Here is a 9294-nt window from a genome sequence, read left to right as displayed (position 1 = left end):
CCCCCCCCAGCCCCCCCTTCCCTGCCCCCCCAGCTCCCCTTCCCTGGTGCCTTGTCCCTGCCCCCCCAGCTCCCCTTCCCTGGTGCCTTGTCCCTGCCCCCCCAGCTCCCCTTCCCTGACCCCCCAGCCCCCCTTCCCTGGTGCCTTGTCCCTGCCCCCCCAGCTCCCCCTTCCCTGACCCCCCAGCCCCCCTTCCCTGGTGCCTTGTCCCTGCCCCCCCAGCTCCCCCTTCCCTGACCCCCCAGCCCCCCTTCCCTGGTGCCTTGTCCCTGACCCCCCAGCTCCCCCTTCCCTTCCCCCCCTTCCCTGGTGCCTTGTCCCTGCCCCCCCAGCTCCCCACTTCCCTGGTGCCTTGTCCCTGCCCCCCCTAGCTCCCCACTTCCCTGCCCCCCCTAGCTCCCCACTTCCCTGCCCCCCCAGCTCCCCACTTCCCTGCCCCCCCAGCCCCCCTTCCCTGGTGCCTTGTCACTGTCCCCCCCAGCTCCCCACTTCCCTGACCCCCCAGCTCCCCACTTCCCTGGTGCCTTGTCACTGTCCCCCCCAGCTCCCCCTTCCCTGACCCCCCAGCTCCCCCTTCCCTGGTGCCTTGTCACTGTCCCCCCAGCCCCCCTTCCCTGCCCCCCCAGCTCCCCCCTTCCCTGGTGCCTTGTCACTGTCCCCCCAGCTCCCCCTTCCCTGGTGCCTTGTCCCTGCCCCCCCAGTCCCCCCTTCCCTGCCCCCCCAGCCCCCCTTCCCTGGTGCCTTGTCCCTGCCCCCCCAGCTCCCCACTTCCCTGGTGCCTTGTCCCTGACCCCCCAGCTCCCCACTTCCCTGACCCCCCAGCCCCCCTTCCCTGGTGCCTTGTCACTGTCCCCCCCAGCTCCCCACTTCCCTGACCCCCCAGCTCCCCACTTCCCTGGTGCCTTGTCACTGTCCCCCCCAGCTCCCCCTTCCCTGACCCCCCAGCTCCCCCTTCCCTGGTGCCTTCTCACTGTCCCCCCAGCCCCCCTTCCCTGCCCCCCCAGCTCCCCCCTTCCCTGGTGCCTTGTCACTGTCCCCCCAGCTCCCCCTTCCCTGGTGCCTTGTCCCTGCCCCCCCAGCCCCCCCTTCCCTGGTGCCTTGTCCCTGCCCCCCCAGCTCCCCTTCCCTTCCCCCACTTCCCTGGTGCCTTGTCCCTGCCCCCCCCAGCTCCCCCTTCCCTGACCCTCCTTCCCTGGTGCCTTGTCCCTGCCCCCCCCAGCTCCCCCTTCCCTGACCCCCCAGCCCCCCTTCCCTGGTGCCTTGTCCCTGCCTTCCCTGGTGCCTTGTCCCTGACCCCCCAGCCCCCCTTCCCTGGTGCCTTGTCCCTGCCCCCCCAGCTCCCCCTTCCCTGACCCCCCAGCCCCCCTTCCCTGGTGCCTTGTCCCTGCCCCCCCAGCTCCCCCTTCCCTGACCCCCCAGCCCCCCTTCCCTGGTGCCTTGTCCCTGACCCCCCAGCTCCCCCTTCCCTTCCCCCCCTTCCCTGGTGCCTTGTCCCTGCCCCCCCAGCTCCCCACTTCCCTGGTGCCTTGTCCCTGACCCCCCTAGCTCCCCACTTCCCTGACCCCCCTAGCTCCCCTTCCCTGGTGCCTTGTCACTGTCCCCCCCAGCTCCCCACTTCCCTGACCCCCCAGCTCCCCACTTCCCTGGTGCCTTGTCACTGTCCCCCCCCAGCTCCCCCTTCCCTGACCCCCCAGCTCCCCCTTCCCTGGTGCCTTGTCACTGTCCCCCCAGCTCCCCCTTCCCTGGTGCCTTGTCCCTGCCCCCCCAGCCCCCCCTTCCCTGACCCCCCAGCCCCCCTTCCCTGGTGCCTTGTCCCTGCCCCCCCAGCTCCCCACTTCCCTGGTGCCTTGTCCCTGCCCCCCCAGCTCCCCACTTCCCTGACCCCCCAGCCCCCCTTCCCTGGTGCCTTGTCACTGTCCCCCCCAGCTCCCCACTTCCCTGACCCCCCAGCTCCCCACTTCCCTGGTGCCTTGTCACTGTCCCCCCCAGCTCCCCCTTCCCTGACCCCCCAGCTCCCCCTTCCCTGGTGCCTTGTCACTGTCCCCCCAGCTCCCCCTTCCCTGGTGCCTTGTCCCTGCCCCCCCAGCCCCCCCTTCCCTGACCCCCCAGCCCCCCTTCCCTGGTGCCTTGTCCCTGCCCCCCCAGCTCCCCTTCCCTTCCCCCACTTCCCTGGTGCCTTGTCCCTGCCCCCCCCCAGCTCCCCCTTCCCTGACCCCCCTTCCCTGGTGCCTTGTCCCTGCCCCCCCCCAGCTCCCCCTTCCCTGACCCCCCAGCCCCCCTTCCCTGGTGCCTTGTCCCTGCCTTCCCTGGTGCCTTGTCCCTGACCCCCCAGCCCCCCTTCCCTGGTGCCTTGTCCCTGCCCCCCCAGCTCCCCCTTCCCTGACCCCCCAGCCCCCCTTCCCTCGTGCCTTGTCCCTGCCCCCCAGCCCCCCTTCCCTTCCCCCCCTTCCCTGGTGCCTTGTCCCTGCCAGCCCCAGCTCCCCACTTCCCTTCCCCCCCAGCTCCCCCTTCCCTGCCCCCCCCAGCCTCCCCTTCCCTTGTGCCCTGTCCCTGCCCCCCCAGCCCCCACTTCCCTGACCCCCCAGCTCCCCTTCCCTTGTGCCTTGTCCCTGCCAGCCCCAGCTCCCCACTTCCCTGGTGCCTTGTCCCTGCCCCCCCAGCTCCCCCTTCCCTGACCCCCCAGCCCCCCTTCCCTGGTGCCTTGTCCCTGCCCCCCCAGCTCCCCCTTCCCTGACCCCCCAGCCCCCCTTCCCTTCCCCCCCTTCCCTGGTGCCTTGTCCCTGCCAGCCCCAGCTCCCCACTTCCCTGGTGCCTTGTCCCTGCCCCCCCAGCTCCCCCTTCCCTGACCCCCCAGCCCCCCTTCCCTGGTGCCTTGTCCCTGCCCCCCCAGCTCCCCTTCCCTTCCCCCACTTCCCTGGTGCCTTGTCCCTGCCCCCCCCAGCTCCCCCTTCCCTGACCCCCCTTCCCTGGTGCCTTGTCCCTGCCCCCCCCAGCTCCCCCTTCCCTGACCCCCCAGCCCCCCTTCCCTGGTGCCTTGTCCCTGCCTTCCCTGGTGCCTTGTCCCTGACCCCCCAGCCCCCCTTCCCTGGTGCCTTGTCCCTGACCCCCCAGCTCCCCCTTCCCTGACCCCCCAGCCCCCCTTCCCTCGTGCCTTGTCCCTGCCCCCCAGCCCCCCTTCCCTTCCCCCCCTTCCCTGGTGCCTTGTCCCTGCCAGCCCCAGCTCCCCACTTCCCTTCCCCCCCAGCTCCCCCTTCCCTGCCCCCCCAGCCTCCCCTTCCCTTGTGCCCTGTCCCTGCCCCCCCAGCCCCCACTTCCCTGACCCCCCAGCTCCCCTTCCCTTGTGCCTTGTCCCTGCCAGCCCCAGCTCCCCACTTCCCTGGTGCCTTGTCCCTGCCCCCCCAGCTCCCCCTTCCCTGACCCCCCAGCCCCCCTTCCCTGGTGCCTTGTCCCTGCCCCCCCAGCTCCCCCTTCCCTGACCCCCCAGCTCCCCCTTCCCTGGTGCCTTGTCACTGTCCCCCCAGCCCCACTTCCCTGCCCCCCCAGCTCCCCCCTTCCCTGGTGCCTTGTCACTGTCCCCCCAGCTCCCCCTTCCCTGGTGCCTTGTCCCTGCCCCCCCAGCCCCCCCTTCCCTGACCCCCCAGCCCCCCTTCCCTGGTGCCTTGTCCCTGCCCCCCCAGCTCCCCACTTCCCTGACCCCCCTTCCCTGGTGCCTTGTCCCTGCCCCCCCCAGCTCCCCCTTCCCTGACCCCCCTTCCCTGGTGCCTTGTCCCTGCCCCCCCCAGCTCCCCCTTCCCTGACCCCCCAGCCCCCCTTCCCTGGTGCCTTGTCCCTGCCTTCCCTGGTGCCTTGTCCCTGACCCCCCCGCCCCCCTTCCCTCGTGCCTTGTCCCTGCCCCCCAGCCCCCCTTCCCTTCCCCCCCTTCCCTGGTGCCTTGTCCCTGCCAGCCCCAGCTCCCCACTTCCCTTCCCCCCCAGCTCCCCCTTCCCTGCCCCCCCCAGCCTCCCCTTCCCTTGTGCCCTGTCCCTGCCCCCCAGCCCCCACTTCCCTGACCCCCCAGCTCCCCTTCCCTTGTGCCTTGTCCCTGCCAGCCCCAGCTCCCCACTTCCCTGGTGCCTTGTCCCTGCCCCCCCAGCTCCCCCTTCCCTGACCCCCCAGCCCCCCTTCCCTGGTGCCTTGTCCCTGCCCCCCCAGCTCCCCCTTCCCTGACCCCCCAGCCCCCCTTCCCTTCCCCCCCCTTCCCTGGTGCCTTGTCCCTGCCAGCCCCAGCTCCCCACTTCCCTGGTGCCTTGTCCCTGCCCCCCCAGCTCCCCCTTCCCTGACCCCCCAGCCCCCCTTCCCTGGTGCCTTGTCCCTGCCCCCCCAGCTCCCCCTTCCCTGACCCCCCAGCCCCCCTTCCCTTCCCCCCCCTTCCCTGGTGCCTTGTCCCTGCCAGCCCCAGCTCCCCACTTCCCTGGTGCCTTGTCCCTGCCCCCCCAGCCCCCCCTTCCCTGACCCCCCAGCCCCCCTTCCCTGGTGCCTTGTCCCTGCCCCCCCCAGCTCCCCCTTCCCTGACCCCCCTTCCCTGGTGCCTTGTCCCTGCCCCCCCAGCTCCCCCTTCCCTGACCCCCCAGCCCCCCTTCCCTGGTGCCTTGTCCCTGCCTTCCCTGGTGCCTTGTCCCTGACCCCCCAGCCCCCCTTCCCTGGTGCCTTGTCCCTGCCCCCCCAGCTCCCCCTTCCCTGACCCCCCAGCCCCCCTTCCCTCGTGCCTTGTCCCTGCCAGCCCCAGCTCCCCACTTCCCTTCCCCCCCAGCTCCCCCTTCCCTGCCCCCCCCAGCCTCCCCTTCCCTTGTGCCCTGTCCCTGCCCCCCCAGCCCCCACTTCCCTGGTGCCTTGTCCCTGCCCCCCCAGCTCCCCCTTCCCTGACCCCCCAGCCCCCCTTCCCTGGTGCCTTGTCCCTGCCCCCCCAGCTCCCCCTTCCCTGACCCCCCAGCCCCCCTTCCCTTCCCCCCCCTTCCCTGGTGCCTTGTCCCTGCCAGCCCCAGCTCCCCACTTCCCTGGTGCCTTGTCCCTGCCAGCCCCAGCTCCCCCTTCCCTGACCCCCCAGCCCCCCTTCCCTGGTGCCTTGTTCCTGCCCCCCCAGCTCCCCCATCCCTGACCCCCCAGCCCCCCTTCCCTGGTGCCTTGTCCCTGCCCCCCCAGCTCCCCCTTCTCTGACCCCCCAGCCCCCCTTCCCTTCCCCCCCTTCCCTGGTGCCTTGTCCCTGCCAGCCCCAGCTCCCCACTTCCCTGGTGCCTTGTCCCTGCCCCCCCAGCTCCCCCTTCCCTGACCCCCCAGCCCCCCTTCCCTGGTGCCTTGTCCCTGCCCCCCCAGCTCCCCCTTCCCTGACCCCCCAGCCCCCCTTCCCTGGTGCCTTGTCCCTGCCCCCCCAGCTCCCCCTTCCCTGACCCCCCAGCCCCCCTTCCCTTCCCCCCCCTTCCCTGGTGCCTTGTCCCTGCCAGCCCCAGCTCCCCACTTCCCTGGTGCCTTGTCCCTGCCAGCCCCAGCTCCCCCTTCCCTGACCCCCCAGCCCCCCTTCCCTGGTGCCTTGTTCCTGCCCCCCCAGCTCCCCCATCCCTGACCCCCCAGCCCCCCTTCCCTGGTGCCTTGTCCCTGCCCCCCCAGCTCCCCCTTCTCTGACCCCCCAGCCCCCCTTCCCTTCCCCCCCTTCCCTGGTGCCTTGTCCCTGCCAGCCCCAGCTCCCCACTTCCCTGGTGCCTTGTCCCTGCCCCCCCAGCTCCCCCTTCCCTGACCCCCCAGCCCCCCTTCCCTGGTGCCTTGTCCCTGCCCCCCCAGCTCCCCCTTCCCTGACCCCCCAGCCCCCCTTCCCTGGTGCCTTGTCCCTGACCCCCCAGCCCCCCTTCCTTTCCCCCCCTTCCCTGGTGCCTTGTCCCTGCCAGCCCCAGCTCCCCACTTCCCTGACCCCCCAGCTCCCCTTCCCTTGTGCCTTGTCCCTGCCAGCCCCAGCTCCCCACTTCCCTGGTGCCTTGTCCCTGCCCCCCCAGCTCCCCCTTCCCTGACCCCCCAGCCCCACTTCCCTGCCCCCCCAGCCTCCCCTTCCCTTGTGCCCTGTCCCTGCCCCCCCAGCCCCCACTTCCCTGACCCCCCAGCTCCCCTTCCCTTGTGCCTTGTCCCTGCCAGCCCCAGCTCCCCCTTCTCTGCCCCCCCAACCCCTCTTCCCTTGTGCCTTGTCACTGTCCCCCCCAGCTCCCCCTTCCCTGCCCCCCCAACCCTCCTTCCCTTGTGCCTTGTCACTGTCCCCCCCAGCTCCCCCCTTCCCTGCCCCCGCAGCTCCCCACTTCCCTGGTGCCTTGTCCCTGACCCCCCAGCTCCCCACTTCCCTGACCCCCCAGCTCCCCCTTCCCTGGTGCCTTGTCCCTGACCCCCCCAGCTCCCCACTTCCCTGCCCCCCCCAGCTCCCCCTTCCCTGGTGCCTTGTCCCTGCCCCCCCAACTCTCCCTTCCCTGACCCTCCAGCTTCCCTTTCCCTGGTGCCTTGTCCCTGCCTGTCCCCTGGTCCCCGACTTCCCTGCCCCTACCCATTCCCTGGTGCCTTGGGCCTGCCAGCTCCCCAGCTCTCCACCCAGCCCCCAATCTGCCCTCATGTGTCCTCACACACACACTTTCTCTGTACCCTATTGCCTCATAGGTATCCCGTTCCTCCTAGTGCCTTATCTTCTGCCAACCCTCTGCCCTCACTGTCAGCCCCCCATCACCCCTGTCCTCTGCCCCCCCCCCACACACATTTCCCTGTACCTCGTTCCCCCCAAAAAAAACTCCATTCCCTCTTGTGCCTTATCCTCCCACACTCCTCAGAGTCAGGTCTCCACCCTGTGTACCTTGCCCCCAGTACTCCCAGCCCCTCCGCTGCCTTGTTATTGCCCCCCCCACCCCGAGTTGTACTCCACCCACCTGAGCACATCACCCCCAGAGCTGTCTGTCCTCTGTGGCCAGGATGCTGTAACTCAAACAACGCTAACTTGGAAGTCCTGGCTCCCAGACCCCTGGCTAACCAGTCTGCCTCCCACCCAGAGCCACAGGCTCATCTCCTAATGCCTGCAACGGAAACTGCAGCCTGTTACCTGGGACCCCATATCCATAAACGTGTGCACTCGGCCTAGTGCCGCCCCTGTGTTGTGATCCTGGCCGTTTGGATGTGGGACTGGCCCCCTTGTACACCTCTTTCTAAGAGGGGTCATAATGTCGGTCTGACCTTCTATGGGATTTCTTCAGTGCCCTTCGCTCTTGCTCTGCCAAAGAGGGCTGTGTAGCACGACTTTCCCAGCCAGACCCTGTGACTGTCAGAGGTCTGTGGGGTTGGCCCTTAGTGAGGCCATGTGCAAACAGAATCCCAAAGGAAGGCTGTGGAGGAGCTGGAAACAATGACCCCGTCTTACCTTGGAAGTGCCTGCCCGGTTTTACAGTTCAGGTAAGACTCCGAATATTGCCTCATCGCTCTGCACAGCCCTTGTTGTTATTTACTGTTTGTTTTGCAGCAGTGTGTATGAGCCGCAGCTAGGGTCAGGGCCCCACCGTGCTAGACACTGTCCAAATGCATTGAGAGAGTCGTTCCCTGCCCCAGAAAACTTACGATCCAAGAATAAGAGACCAAAGGTGGCTAAAACAGCAGAGCAGCAGAACCCTTGCCCCAGTGCATTTGTGACTAGACTCCCAATCCATGCCAGCACAGAGAATGGACAGCGTGCAGCACTTGGGTTATTTTATCACTTGGAGGCCTTGCAGACCAGCTGGGTTTTCAGATGTGAGCTGAAGGAAAGAGGTGCTCGTTGCATTTCTCTTGGGAGGCTGTTTCAGGCTCAAGGGCCATGTGAAAAGTGGCTCAAAGTCAGCAGTGGGTGAAGGAAGTCAGGGGAGTGGGCAGGAAAGACGCTTTAGAGGAGCATAGGTAGGCAGTGATGAGAGCAGAGGTGGAGCTTCTCACTGCTTTGAAGGGGAGGAGAGGAAAAGCCCAGGCCACATTAATATGGGGTCCAGGAAGTTCTAGGAAATCAGGCTTGACATACTCCTGTTGTGTAAGTAAATCTCTTGGGAACCGCTCTAGCCATTGGGTACAGTATGCTGCTTATCTTTGGTCACTGTCACCAGTTTATCCTGAGTCAACTCTGACCTGTTGAGAATGGGGAATCAGTCGTCTTCTGTATGACTTTGGTCAGGTGGCTGGATGTTTCCAAACTCCTTGCTGGAAGCATCGCCCTGGAAGAACAGCAGGGAAGCCTGGAGCATGCTCATCTTGCAGCCAAGTCACAGAAAGAAAGTGATTATGTAAATACTCCACCGTCACTGCTGACACACAGAACTGGTTCTTCTGCCTGGTCCTCCCATGAGGTTCTGAATAAGGCAAAGGTACTGAGGAGGCAGGCCCTGAATTTGATATCTAGGCGGGATTAGTCAATCTGGGTTGACAATCTTCTGGTGCAGAGATGGCATCTTGACTCTCATACCTCCAGGCAAAGGGAAATGATGGCTGAGAGAATCTGCGTCTCCCTTGTACTATCAGAACATGTTAGTTTTGAGTTTATTTTGGCCCTGGATAAAGCCCTGCTAAGTTTAATGTCTAGCACATTTCTTCCAGCCAGCTGATTCACAGTGGGTGTGGTAGTTGTCTGGCATATTCAGAAAATGGTACTTGGAACCAGTGAGTCCAGCCCGGGTGGGGTTCTGATCCCAACAAATTCATCAAGGGTCTGTAACATTTAACCTCTTCATTTAGGAAAAGTCAAAACCTGAGGCTGGGTTTTGAAAAGGGCTAGAGAATTTCCTGGTCAATATTTGCAGTTGTATGTGCTAATCCTATCTCATGCTCCAGTGGGTAAACTGATCTCATGTACAGTGTTGCACAAGCTTCGTGGCATGAGAGACCCCCTTGTCCATTGGTGGAGGGACAGTGGAGTGTGAATACCAGACTAGATAGACCAGGGGTCGGCAACCTTTCAGAAGTGGTGTGCCAAGTCTTCATTTAGTCACTCTAATTTAAGGTTTCACGTGCCAGTAATACATTTTAACATTTTTAGAAGGTCTCTTTCTATAAGTCTATAATACATAACCAAACTATTGTTGTATGTAAAGTAAATAAGGTTTTTAAAATGTTTAAGAAGCTTCATTTAAAATTAAATTAAAATGCAGAGCCCCCCCAGACCGGTGGCCAGGACCTGGGCAGTGTGAGTGCTACAGAAAATCAGCTCGCGTGCCATAGGTTACCTACCCCTGAGATAGACCAAGGTTCGGATTCAGGGTCACAAATCCTGGGCTCCTGAGAGGA

The sequence above is a fragment of the Malaclemys terrapin genome, chromosome 25, assembly GCF_027887155.1.
Source record: "Malaclemys terrapin pileata isolate rMalTer1 chromosome 25, rMalTer1.hap1, whole genome shotgun sequence".
NCBI classification, from domain to species: Eukaryota; Metazoa; Chordata; order Testudines; family Emydidae; genus Malaclemys; species Malaclemys terrapin.
The sequence above is the reverse complement of the archived record's forward strand: the minus strand, read 5'-3'. Positions refer to the sequence as shown.